This window comes from Hypomesus transpacificus, chromosome 21 (genome assembly GCF_021917145.1).
Source record: "Hypomesus transpacificus isolate Combined female chromosome 21, fHypTra1, whole genome shotgun sequence".
NCBI classification, from domain to species: domain Eukaryota; kingdom Metazoa; phylum Chordata; class Actinopteri; order Osmeriformes; family Osmeridae; genus Hypomesus; species Hypomesus transpacificus.
In genome coordinates, this window is record NC_061080.1 from 4,922,661 (window position 1) to 4,936,959 (window position 14,299).

The following is a 14,299-nucleotide window of genomic DNA, read 5'->3' on the forward strand; positions in this document are numbered from 1 at the left end:
TTGCCATACACCATGATTTAAGTAGCCCTAGCCTACACAAAAGGTGTGTTCGACTTCATGCAGGGCCGGCGGCGCGGACCAGCCAATGGCATTCACTCCTTCAAGTCAGCGAGGCCGGCTGTCGGTGCTGCCGACGCTGCATGAATTCGAGTAGACCTAAAATCAAGGCTAATCCCTCGATGCGTCATCTCATTTAAAATACTACTCCATTGCCAACTAGGGCATTTAATGCTAATATTGATTACCTCTTCAACACCTCCATTATATTATAATCTATTCATACATACTTTGTATGTGATATATCAATTGTTAAGATGTTCTGTTTTCAAACCCTAAACATGTAAACTTTGAAACATGTAACATGCCTAGTTGAACTACAAATATGGCGTCGTTCAACATCTCGATTCAGTGTTTAATGGAATACGTTTGTAGTTATTTTAGTAATTTGTGTTTTACACCAATATCATCTCCAATTTTATATTAGATTGATCAGAAATGTAAAATGTACTTGCATTATAGATCAATACGCATTATATTTAATCAGCACTACAAAAGTAAACTTTGGAATGTCTTTTTCTCATACTTTTATTTTATATTAAATTCGAGTTTTGAATGTTTTTGTCACACATTGCATGGAATGTCTCAATGGAGCAACATGGAAATTTTCAGCCTGGTAGCAGCATACTTTGGAGTACAAGACACATTTTAGATTTTGAAAATGAACATTTCAAGGTGGCGCTGTTGAGCCTCTATCTGGCTTAGAGGTAAAGCCATGTGAAAAAAAGTATTTACTAGTCCAAAATATTCGACAGGGCAAGCCACGGACATGTACCACCAAGGACATCAAACCCCTAACCCTAGCGCTGTCTGTTCAGACCATGTCTTATGCAGAGCAACTAATCATCTTTTAAGTTTGGGGATAAACAAATGCACAAGTGGTTCTGTACCCTGGTTCTGTTTGTGCTAAACCAGGACTATGTGCCACCAAAACATAATTTGACTTTGACCACTGATGTCGTCTATTTAGATTATGAATGGTCTTGGAATCTGTCCAAGAAGACTGTCGTACAACTACGTCAAACCCATTTTTGGAAAGGTCTTAGCTTGCGGGTTCATTTATGTAAGTTTGACACATTCCTGTAAACCCTTATCTGATATATTGACCTTTGAACCCTTGCCAGGGGTCACCTTAAAGCCCTATATTTAGTAGTAGTATGGTAACTAGGGTTCCTTTCATGGCACATAGTCCTGGTTTGGTACAGTGAATGACTGGGGTTAGATAAACTGTGTCTTTTAGTTTCATAACCCTAGCCCCTACAGGGGATCAACAGCGCCACCTAGAAAACGTAATTTTTCCTAAAATTCAATTCAATTTTCTTTCCTATCTGAAGCTAGGATCATCCTGGGATTTTGTATTTAGACCAATATTGACACTCTTCACATCATACTGGAACCATGTACGAAGATTATGATGTCAAATAATGTTAAGTAAAGTTTACATATAAAGATATTTAAATGTTGACTTTTCAAGTACTGATACATTTTGTCTTTCATAAAAGACCAATGAATGTATATTTGTCATATTAAGTGATTTAAATGTAACTGAGGACAAAGATCTTCTCAAAAAATTAGTTTTTAAATTGAAAGTAAAAAAGAACTACATTTCCCACAACCCCGCCAATGTTATGTTTTAACGCTAATATGCGCCATATTTGTAGTCCACGTAAGTTCGCTATGGTTATCATTTTAGTTAAGTGTAGCCCACATTATTTAATGACCTATTCAATTACTTTAAAAACTTGTATAAGTCTTACCACGTGTCAACATGCAAAAAAATAGAATATATAATGTATAATTCACATAGCCTATCTTCATGCCATCACCTTTATTAAGGCATGGATTATTCTGAATGTGACGTCATCGCGCCACACTCCCAGTACAGATTATTCATATTCAGCCAAAAGGAATCCATCATTTAACATTGTATGTAATGTGGTGTTAATAAGATAACACATTTACATCCGCTTGTGATGGCCTAACTTTTAATCTAAGTTTTCTCTTCATAGGTAGTCTACTCTTACCTCCACCAAGCAAAGGATCAGACGGTTGCTTGTAGGCTAACATAAGTGAGTCCAACCATGCAAGTCAATGTTTATAAAAGTAATACCAAAGTTTATTGAACAGAAAAACAAGACTGAGTTAGTGAAAATAAACCAAAACCTGGGAGCCGCTGGCCCTCCCCGCAATGGGAAGGCGTAGCCAGCGCGCTCCCTTACCTAACAGTGAATCTAAAACAAAAACTCGAAAACGTTAGCTTGGTCACCAACTCACCCGTGTTATAAGTTAAGTTTTATGGAGGCAACCATAAATCGATGCCTAGAACCCAGGAAGTGACTAAATGACTAAATGTAAATGGATAACAAACAAAACTTGAACTGAGAAAAAGATTGTGGCCGTAACAGTATCACAATAAGCTCATAACATGTTACAGTGTATATCAATAACAAATATAGAATTGGGAACTCTTTAAACAATAACCAGGCAGCTAGGCACAGAAATATTAACAGCAGACTTCCAGGTATCCTCCCATTCTTTTACACTGTGAAAAGAAATACACATCAGAATCAGAATATGGTTTATTCACTATGTATGTGAACAAACACAGAATTTACGGTGGCAGGGAGGGGCAAACAATAAACATACGGATCTTAAAGTAAGTAAAAGTGCAAAAGTTTAACTATTTCTTAGAACTAAAATCTAAGAATAAAACAATTTAAATATAAAATATGTATAAAAATAAGAGTAAGACTAAGTAAGTACAATTTTGATAACATAGTGGTTACTTTATCAAAAGTTAGTGAAATACAGTGATCAATGTTATCTGTTTTTACAATTTAACCATGAGATTATGTGACTTAAGTTAAAGGTCCCCATGGCATGCTGTTTATGGATGCTTTTGTATAGGCCTTAGTGGTCCCCTAATACTGTATCTGAAGTCTCCTCCCGAAATTCAGCCTTCGTGCAGAATTACAGCCACTACGAGCAGTCCCACAATGACCTTTCCTCAGGATGTGCCGTTCCTGTATCTGTAGTTTTAAATGCTATGAGGAGGAGAGAGGCGGGGCTAACTGCCATGCTTCGGTCGTTTGTAAGCCATGATGTCTCTCGAGGAAAAAACAATATCGTGCTTGCTCAGTCATAGCTAATTTTATCATTGGCGGGCCATATTCTTTGGACGGTGGCCATGATGTTGTGGCCCTCCTCCCCACGGGGTTCGGGAAAAGTTTGATTTTCCAGCTACGCAGCTTGCTCCCCCCTCCTTGAGTCACCACCTTACCGCGGTGGGGGGGTTTGCGTGTCCTAGTGATCCTGGAAGCTATGTTGTCGGGGGCTTCATGCCCCTGGTAGGGTCACCCAAGGCAAACAGGTTCCAGGTGAAAGACCAGACAAAGCGTGGCTCAAAAAACCAACCATGAAGAAATACAACAATGGTTCTCAGTTGCCCCTGCCCGGAAGCGGGTCACCGGGGCCCCCCCCTGGAGCCAGGCCCGGGGGTGGGGCTCGATGGCGAGCGCCTGGTGGCCGGGCCTTTTCCCATGGGGCCCGGTCGGGCACAGCCCGAAGAGACAACGTGGGACCCTCTTCCAGTGGGCTCACCATCCGCAGGAGGGGTCATGGGGGTCGGGTGCAGTGTGAGACGGGCGGCGGCCGAAGGCGGGGGCCTTGGCGGTCCGATCCTCGGCTGCAAAAGTTAGCTTTAGGGACGTGGAACGTCACCTCGCTGGCGGGAAAGGAGCCTGAGCTGGTGCGCGAGGTAGAGAGTTTCCGGCTAGATATAGTCGGCCTCGCCTCGACGCACAGCGTGGGCTCCGGAACCAGTCTCCTTGAGAGGGGCTGGACTCTCTTCCACTCTGGAGTTGCCCTTGGTGAGAGGCGTCGAGCTGGGGTGGGAATACTGGTTTCCCCTCGGTTCGGCGCCTGTACATTGGGGTTCACCCCGGTGGACGAGAGGGTAGCCTCCCTCCGCCTTCGGGTGGGGGGACGGGTCCTCACTGTCGTTTGTGCTTATGCACCAAACGGCAGCTCAGAGTACCCACCCTTTTTGGAGTCTCTGGGGGGGGTGCTGGAAAGCGCTCCTCCTGGGGATTCCCTCGTCCTCCTGGGGGACTTCAATGCTCATGTGGGCAATGACAGTGAGACCTGGAGGGGCGTGATTGGGAGGAACGGCCCCCCCGATCTGAACCCGAGTGGTGTTTTGTTGTTGGACTTCTGTGCTAGACACGGTTTGTCCATAACGAACACCATGTTCAAGCATAAGGGTGTCCATATGTGCACCTGGCACCAGGACACCCGAGGTCTCAGTTCGATGATCGACTTTGTAGTCGTGTCATCGGACTTGGGGCCGCATGTCTTGGACACTCGGGTGAGGAGAGGGGCGGAGCTGTCAACTGATCACCACCTGGTGGTGAGTTGGCTTCGATGGTGGGGGAGGACGCCGGTCAGGCCTGGCAGGCCCAAACGTAATGTGAGGGTCTGCTGGGAACGTCTGGCGGAACCCTCTGTCAGAAGGAGCTTCAACTCCCACCTCCGGGAGAGCTTCGATCATGTCTCGGGGGGGGCCGGGGACATTGAGTCCGAATGGGCCATGTTCCGGGCCTCCATTGTTGAAGCGGCTGACCGGAGCTGCGGCCGCGGGGCGGTCGGTGCATGTCGCGGCGGTAACCCTCGGACCCGGTGGTGGACTCCGGAGGTGAGGGATGCCGTCAAGCTGAAGAAGGAGGCCTATCGGACTTTATTGGCTGGTAGGACTCCAGAGGCAGCTGATGTGTACCGGCAGGCCAAGCGGAACGCGGCTTTGGCGGTCGCGGAGGCAAAAACTCGGGCGTGGGAGGAGTTCGGCGAGGCCATGGAGAATGACTTCCGAACGGCTTCAAAAAGGTTCTGGACCACCATCCGGCGGCTCAGGAGGGGGAAGCAGTGCTCTGTCAACACTGTATACGGTGGGGATGGTGCGCTGCTGACCTCGACGGGGGACGTCCTGGATCGGTGGAAGGAATACTTCGAAGACCTCCTTAATTCCACCAACACGCTTTCCGACGTGGAGGCAGAGTCTGGGGACATCGGGGGGGGCCCTTCTATCTCTGGGGCTGAGGTCGCCGAGGTGGTTGAAAAGCTCCGCGGTGGCAGGGCCCCTGGGGTGGATGAGGTCCGCCCGGAGTTCCTTAAGGCTCTGGATGTTGTAGGGCTGTCTTGGTTGACACGACTCTGCAACATCGCGTGGACATCGGGGACAGTGCCTCTGGACTGGCAGACCGGGGTGGTGGTTCCCCTCTTTAAAAAGGGGGACCGGAGGGTGTGCTCCAACTTTAGGGGGATCACACTCCTCAGCCTCCCTGGGAAAGTCTATTCAGGGGTCCTGGAGAGGAGGGTCCGTCGGATTGTCGAACCTCGGATTCAGGAGGAGCAATGTGGTTTTCGTCCTGGCCGTGGAACAGTGGACCAGCTTTATACCCTCCGCGGAGTCCTGGAGGGTACATGGGAGTTCGCCCAACCAGTCTACACATGTTTTGTGGATTTGGAAAAGGCGTTCGACCGTGTCCCTCGGGGGCTCATGTGGGGGGTGCTCCGAGAGTACGGGGTACCGGATTTCCTGATCGGGGCTGTCCGGTCCCTGTACGACCGGTGCCAGAGTTTGGTCCGCATTGCCGGTAGTAAGTCGAACTTGTTTCCGGTGAGGGTTGGACTCCGCCAGGGCTGCCCTATGTCACCGATTCTGTTCATTACCTATATGGACAGAATTTCTAGGCGCAGCCAGGGTGTTGAGGGGGTCCGGTTTGGTGACCTCAGGATCGGGTCGCTGCTTTTTGCGGATGATGTGGTCCTGTTGGCTTCATCGGGCCGTGACCTTCAGCTCTCACTGGAGCGGTTCGCAACCGAATGTGAAGCGGCTGGGATGCGAATCAGCACCTCCAAATCTGAGGCCATGGTAATCGACCGGAAAAGGGTGGAGTGCCATCTCCGGGTCGGGGAGGAGATCCTGAACCAAGCGGAGGAGTTCAAGTATCTCGGGGTCTTGTTCACGAGTGAGGGAAGAATGGAGCGCGAGGTCGACAGGCGGATCGGTGCGGCGTCCGCAGTGATGCGGGCTCTGCATCGGTCCGTCGTGGTGAAGAAGGAGCTGAGTCGAAAGGCGAAGCTCTCTATTTACCAGTCGATCTACGTTCCTACCCTCACCTATGGTCACGAACTATGGGTAGTGACCGAAAGAACGAGATCGCGAATACAAGCGGCCGAAATGAGCTTTCTCCGTAGGGTGTCCGGGCTCTCCCTAAGAGATAGGGTGAGAAGCTCGGTCATCCGGGAGGGGCTCAGAGTAGAACCGCTGCTCCTCCGCGTCGAGAGGAGCCAGCTGAGGTGGCTCGGGCATCTGATTAGGATGCCTCCTGGACGCCTCCCTGGTGAGGTGTTCCGGGCACGTCCCACTGGGAAGAGGCCCCGGGGAAGACCCAGGACACGCTGGAGGGACTATGTCTCTCTGCTGGCCTGGGAACGCCTTGGGGTCCCCCAGGAAGAGCTGGCGGAAGTGGCCGGGGGGAGGGAAGTCTGGGCCTCCCTGCTTAGGTCGCTGCCCCCGCGACCCGATCCCCGGACAAGCGGCAGATGACGACGACGCAGCTTGCTCCATTACAGTAGTGGTGAAGGAGTTGGCTAAGGCGAACGCTTGCGATTGGCTATGGCAAATCAGAGTGGTTCTGGGCGGATCCAATTGTTTTACACTTCAACAGAGGACCCGCCTTTCAAGAAAAATGCTTGGACAGTAATATGAATCTGGTATCTGTGGTTGTTACAGGACTATAATTAACACAAAGAATAACGAATCCTTATTGGATACTGCAGTTCTTTAGTAGAGTAGAAGTTAATTTCTCTGATTCAAGTTGGTGATAGTTTCTCCACAGAGGCAATGTATGTTTAATGATAAATGTTCAACTTTTAACAACAGGAACTATAGGCTTTTCACAAGTTGCTTGTGATGAAAAATGCTGTTGGCTACATTTCAGATGGAGGAAAGAACTTGAGATATAGCCAAAAGATAAGAGTACAGTCTCTTAGAGTTCGATGGGCCTAAATGTTAACCTGACAAGTCAGATAGTTTGTTGCACAGAACCACCTGGGGAAGTCATCCTTGGAAACTGAAAAGGGCAGGCGCTTTTACCCCTAAAATTGCAAGGGATTTTATCTGTCTATTAGGGCCGGGCGGTATGACGGTATATACCGTGCGACGGCAGAAACCGGGAGAGTTTTGGCTATACCGTTTCAACCGCGGTATACTTTTTGACTACTTTTAAATGTTTTGGGTTGGGCAAAAAGGGCTTGCATCTAAAGTCTTTACAAATTTGTGATATTTTTGTATTTCACGTCAATTAAATGTCTGGTTGTTGTATTGTATATAAGACATTGCATGAATCGTATTCCTTCAATATTTAGAATTGTAGTTTAACTTTTATTTGATTTGCTATTTTCGTTTGACCTTGATGCAGATTTGCGTTGGTCTGACAGAATTTTTGATGTGGAGTACATTCATGCCGATGCTAATTAATTATATATTTGATGACCCATTCTGCAGGTAACCAATTTGATTTGTTGCTCAAGTTGTATGTCTCATGCTGTAAAATTATTGTTGTAAAATTACACTGGTGGTGTTGCTAGCATTCTTGATTTAGGATGACTAGTGAAGGCTAGCTACTAACTAATTGAGAGTGAGGACATGCCGGGAAATATCAAACTGAGGCTTTAACGTATCGACCGAGCTTTAACAAGGTTGATACGCCGACACCGAAGTTAGATATGGATAGTAAAACTCTGAGCTGTGAGTACGTCACCATGCGGATGGCATGACTGTGCATCCGCCAATCGGAACGCTCGTACTGTCGTTGCCTTTAAATAATAGCCAGTAACGTCTTGTAGTACATGCAATACCGTTTTTTCCACCACACTAGTGGCACTGGTAAAATTTCTTAACTGACTTTACAGAACAATTACTATACCGTGATATATACCGTAACCGTGATATAAAATTACTCATACCGTGATAGAAGATTTTGGCCATATGGCCCACCCCTATCTATCACTCTCTATCTAAGGCCTGTAGCTGCCAGGAGTTCCTCTGTAGGATGATAATTCGTTTGGCCACAAGTGCATTACTTCAGACGGCCTAAGGTCAGATGGCTGAGCGGTTAGGGAATCAGGCTATTAATCAGAAGGTTGCCGGTTTGACTCCTGGCTGTGCAAAATTATGTTGTGTCCTTGGGCAAGACACCTCACCCTACTTGCCTCGGGGGGAATGTCCCTGTACTTGCGGTAAATTGCTCTGGATAAGAGTGTATGCTAAATGACTAAATGTAATGTAAATGTAACTTGAAGCCTGGCAAGATGGATTCATGGACAAGCTAACTCAAAAAAGCTTTAATAATAATTAAACCCCCACTAAAAATAATTTAAATGAAACACAATCGCATGCATCTGAGCTTACCTGCTTTGAACGTCCCTCTTTTTAAACAGGAAATTGCAGCCTGAAAATATATGAACAGAGGAATAACAAATAAGATGATTTGCCTGATTTTTGGGGGGTCATTACAAGAAAAGATTATTCATAATGCATAAGCATATGACCCTTACATAAGACAATCTTTACCTTAAATTATTTTTCTTTTTCCTGGGGAATGATTTTTGGGAAGACCTTGAGGAGAAGAGATGTGGGAAGAAGTAGAAAGTGGGTAACATAGAGAGAGGGTTGGTGAAGGAGGTAAAGAGAGCGAGGGACTGGGGAAAGGAGGTGCGGAGAAAGAATGGGAGGGAAGAGCAGGAGAACAGAAAGAGTGGGAGGGAAGAGGAGGGGAAGAGAGAGAGGGAGTCATAGGATGTGAAGAGAGAGAGGGAGTAGGAAGAGTAGATGAAGAGAGAAAGGGAGTAGGAAGAGTAGATGAAGAGAGAGAGGGAGTAGGAAGAGTAGATGAAGATAGAGAGGGAGTAGGAAGAGTAGATGAAGATAGAGAGGGAGTAGGAAGAGTAGATGAAGAGAGAGAGGGAGTAGGAAGAGTAGATGTAGAGAGAGAGGGAGTAGGAAGAGTAGATAAAGAGAGAGAGGAAGTCATAGGAGGTGGGTGGGGGACCGGGACAAGGTTAAGGGTGAAGGTTTGATCCTGAGTGGAGGCAGGGGATGTTGCTTCTGGTGTTTCTTCTCTTGTTTCTTCACCAGCTGTGGCAACAAGGCTATTGTGGTCTGAGAGATAAAGACAAATAAGTAAATGTAGAGGGAAGCAATATGTTCTCTGCTCCCAGCTTGAATTTAACTATAACAGCCCCACAAATGAGGTTAATTAAACAGAAACAGGGTCTAATCGGGGAATATTTACTCATCAACAATATTCTATTAGTATATTTTATGTTACATAACGTGTTTAGAAACTAAATGTAAATGCAAGTTATAAAAAAGCATGTCCCAGTGCAAAATATGTGTTCTTACATTTCAGATAGTATTCATAAAGGGTGGTCATTTTTTTAATGATCTCCCTCACAGGCCCCTCTGGTATGAAGCCTATGCCTGCAATGACCTCTGCTGTAAACCCCCCCCTTCTCTTCTCTTTCCCCATGAAGAGCAGGGGCTTTAAGTCCAGTTCATGCAGCTTATTGACCTAAAAAACAGACATTAACAAGTTATCAGGCTTTGTCCTCTGTATCAGCTCTCTTGCCATCTGATCAACTACTTTTGAAATGGTATCATACTTCTTCCTACTTTTCAAAGTATCTACTAAACTTCTTTTCAAATTGACAAAGCTAGGGGTCCTTACAGGAAGACTATAAGATGTGATGCTGCTATTGATTAAATGATATGGCCTGATACCAATGAAACTGGCATTGATATCAAGTTCCGACCATTATAGTATGGATCTGAATGGAACCGTAACCTAAGACCTCCACATTCTCACTCACAGATATGCGGGCTGAATCTATCACTCTGCCTGCGTTGCGGTGCTTCTTCACATTCTCCCCCCAGTCACCAACATGCAAACTCTCCTCCTTGGACTTAATCCTCTTTTTTTGTGAGAGGCTTGCAAAACATGAAAGGCATGTTTTGCGGTTGGCAGTATTCATGACCTGGCAGTGAGGGCAAGGCCTGCTTTTGGGTTTGGTCATTTTCTGCAAACATAAACACATTGACATGTTATATAAGCATTACAAGTAGGAATATGAGTAACACACATTAGATAATAATTATTCTTACATTTCATTCCTATGGCTTATGGGTATTGTAGTAAAGCATGAACTTCGGCATGAACATGGAAAGAAGTAATGTATATATTTGTCTCACAAACACCGAGGCAGGTAGCAAGCAGAGCGCGTAGGCAGGCAGATGGAGAGTTGGGGTGAGTGGGATGTTTCTTTGGGACACAAGAAAGTGCAATATTAGAACACTTTGAATACAAATAGTAGATAATAGACTCGGAAGTACAAGGAGGCCAGGAACGTAGGTACCAGGTTGTAAAAACAACGATCTGGCGGTGAGTGGAGGGCAAACCAGGGTATGTCACCGCAAGTTATTGGGAAACTGGACCGCAGGTGTGGATCTTGTGCAGGTAGGGTGGACTGGATCACTGGAGCCTGGAGATTCACACAAACACAGACAAACAGAAAGACACAAACAGAAAGACAGGCAGAGCCTGTGGAGGGCGTAACACAGGTAGACAGAGGTAGGTGGACACAGGTAAACACAGGTACGTCCTGACAAATTATTAAAATAGACAGTAAGGCAAGGATATGGTGAGGTAATAATATGGTGAGGTAATAAGGATATCGATATCGTTTCCAGAAAATGCGTGACTTCAGCTGCAAGTAAGAAAATATAAAAAATACAATACAATAAATGTCATACCTAGCAAGCTATGAGATGTAAAAAGGACCACGCCAGCAAAGATAAACATTGGTCTGAGTCCAATGAAAGTGCACCGGTTCATGACCTTGCATGACATAACGTTAGACTATCTAACTAGCTAGCACAGTGTATTAGCCTATTTTTGCAGTTTACAAAGTCAATTAATTTATATTGGTGATGCAAAGCACCGGGCAATGTACGTCAAACATAATAACATTAAACCAACCTAAAAACAATAAAAAAAAACTGTATAGTAGGATAGTATCTTAAATATATGTTTACCTCATCGATAATAGCTTACCTTTTCAGTACGAGAGAGCGGAGGTTTGGGTGACAAGAAGTAGTTCCAGTCAGATATTGAGCGTCAAACTTTTAGGCGACTTGTGTGTAATAATAAAATTACAATAATGTTGGATAATTTATAGGTTTTGCTGTCAGTGCATTTGACATGATTGCTTCCATGCGCTTAAAATTATGATTAAAATAAAATGATATTCCTCCCCCGATGGATTTTATTTTTCTTTTTTTTTTATGCATATAGGCCTACCTTTTTAGATCGGTTTATTTGGTATCAGTCCATTTTATAAATAACTTTTATGTCCTTAAATAAGGTTTATGTCATTTATAACGTTTATGTCTTGGATATAACAGCAATTTCCAGCCCTTCCAGATCTGACTGAAGAAACCACACTGCTGGGCAATGTTTAAAGACTGGAGACAACCATTATTTAGTATTGATGCAGTAAAGAAGAATCTGAATGCAGCATGAGAGTAGATTAATTATTGTTTCTATGAAATGTAACATGTATTTCTGGTTAATGGCTATTTTCATGTTTTGATTTGATTATTTCTATATAATCATAATATCATAATATTTAGTTTGGAAGGAAGATAGCGCACCAAGACTTCTCCACTCCAATCAACAGAGAGGCAGCTAAATCTTTTTTTGCGTTTTGGACGTCCATATGGACGTCCATAGACTGACGGCGATGGCTGCTGATCTTTGCATGGATGGACGGACGGCGATGCTGTTCAGAGTGCCGTCCATAGAGGGAGCATATATTTTGGACGGCGATGGATTAGCAGGGACGTCCCTCGTGCCGTCCATGGAGGGAGCAGATATTTTGGACGGCGTCATAGCCGTCCATATGGACGGCGATGCTGTTCAGAGTGCCGTCCATAGAGGGAGCATATATTTTGGACGGCGATGGATTGAATGTTTAGCAGGCTGTTGAGCTAACAGAACTGCCGAAGGCTACCATAGCATGTAGCTAGCTACATTAACTTTGGATGACTCAATCTTTTGTCAAGTTAATTTGTATGAATTGCATGTTAGTGCAATATTTACGCCTTTATTCTGTTTTTTTACATAATCAGCAGTATGATCTCATGACAATATAGACTTGAAAAACAATATGTTATGGTTTGGGTTTGCCTATAGGCTACATATATTTTAATTATTTCGAGAATTGTTAATAAAGACTCATTTAAAATTTGGAGTGTTAGGCCCATATATATGCTAATAAAAGCTAACACATTTACGTTGCCCTGACGTTGTCGCAACGTCACGCGATGACCAAACATACGTTGCCGCAACGTCTTTGGCGTTGATCCCGCACTATCGGCAGGGGGACCACGTCATATGTCCGTGCTGTGGTTGGGGGGGTGGGGGGGGGTGGGCGGCGCCCTGATTTGGGCCCCCGGGAAGGGCAGGGTGCTGCTGGTGATAAAACTTGCCTGGGGCGCCAAATATGCGAGGTACAGGGAAAACCTCATGCGACAGCTCCTGGGGGAGCATAACACACCAAGTCGTCCTTCAGCTGGAAGCCGTCCCTGTGTGGACAACCCCATGCGACTCACTGGAAGTCACTTCCCCAGTGAGATTCCTCAAACGTCATAGCAGGGGAAAAACAAAAGGCGTCATTGCACAGTATGTGCACACACAAATAGGCGTGAGAACCAGCGCAAAATTAGTCACTATGTCTGTGAAGCCTGCAACGTAGCTCTGTGTGCTGCTCCTTGTTTCATGGAACACCACACACTGAAGCACTACTTGGTCAATGTATATAGTTGATCAAGATCGACACAAAGATTCAACTTTATTCAATCATCAGAAAAAATTGGTATCCGCGCCTAAAATCACGCGTTAGAAATAGAGCATGGTGACCGCATCCAGAAAGCATTGGAACGTCAATCCTGCTTTGTTGTTATTCTGAATAATGACTGTTAACATTAATACCTAACACAGAATAAAACTTAAGTGAGTACTTTGCTGGTGAGCCAAGAGTTTATTCAGTGCTGTACATTAAAGAGCAAGATACCTCAAGATGGTAACTACTTGAGCCTGCACCATTGGTGGAAAGAGAAACCCAGTTGGAAGAGAGCTCAGTAATTTGCTGATACCAAGGCGTCCCTGGAGGTCAATTGAAGTCATCTCAACAGTGATGACCCTAGTCGAGCTGGACAGGGGATGGATGTACTCACCATCCAGGGGAATGGTTTCCCACTTCCATGCCCCATCACAGAACTCCTCTCCATTTCGTACCTCTGACTCTTGTCTCCATGAATTAATATGGAGGGAGGTTCTCCAAAGCAAAGGCCTGGGCGAGTGGCTCAGATGGAAACATATTCCCTGTGCGACACGGGATCTTCTTCTCAGAGGTCTCCACATGGAGCACGGCCCAGTCTGCAGACGGAGGGCTGAGAATCACTGGGAGGGCCTCAATGACGAGTTAGAACACTGTTCCAGTCCCAGGGTGGACGACAGATATCTTTGAGAGCTTTCCCTTGTATCTTGACCCCATCCTGTGATTCAACATCAAGGAGGGTCTCGACATGTTACTGGGCCTCTACACTAGATGTAGACCCTCCCTTCACTGCTGCGTTAGGTTCCTCTCTTTGAGGTTCTCCATCCCTCTCTGTTTGTTCACCACTGGGCTGGTCTCTGGATTGATTTCAGCCAGCTCTTCCTGTAAAGTTTTAGGGGACATTAAAAGGTATGCTTTCCTCCGAGGGAGTCGCATTCAAGGGTTTCACAGTAGGGTTGGGCGATATTACGAATACATTGTCATTCGATGATTGTTGCAGTTCATTGTTTAGCATTTTTCTTTGCCGATGTTTTACCAATTTAACCTTTAGATCAAGGCTCAGGAAAATAAGAGAAACGGCTATTCTCACAGATATAAAAACTGGATGTTGAGAAAATCAGGTTTAAACCAAAAAGAAAAATTAATTACAAAAAAAACGAGAGAAGCAGAAAATTCAGGATTCCTGAAGAGCTACTCCAAGTCAAGGGAAGTCTGGCTCCAATGCTGGTCATGTAAAGCCTGGGCCCACAAGGACTGTGCAGACGGGAGTGACTTTTACACC

At 45.4% G+C, this 14,299-nt stretch overlaps 2 long non-coding RNA genes across 2 annotated transcripts; both read right to left on the bottom strand.

Moving 5' to 3' along the window:
* Window positions 1-2,145: 2,145 nt before the first annotated feature.
* On the bottom strand, window positions 2,146-8,578 carry LOC124483585. The gene is made up of 2 exons (XR_006957876.1): window positions 8,531-8,578; window positions 2,146-2,599 (listed from the first exon to the last, which is right to left on the bottom strand). It is a non-coding gene; the product is annotated as an uncharacterized LOC124483585 (long non-coding RNA).
* Window positions 8,579-9,534: 956 nt separating this feature from the next.
* Window positions 9,535-10,574, bottom strand: LOC124483609. Its single transcript, XR_006957879.1, has 4 exons — window positions 10,534-10,574; window positions 10,370-10,439; window positions 9,991-10,197; window positions 9,535-9,692 (listed from the first exon to the last, which is right to left on the bottom strand). It is a non-coding gene; the product is annotated as an uncharacterized LOC124483609 (long non-coding RNA).
* Window positions 10,575-14,299: the final 3,725 nt, after the last annotated feature.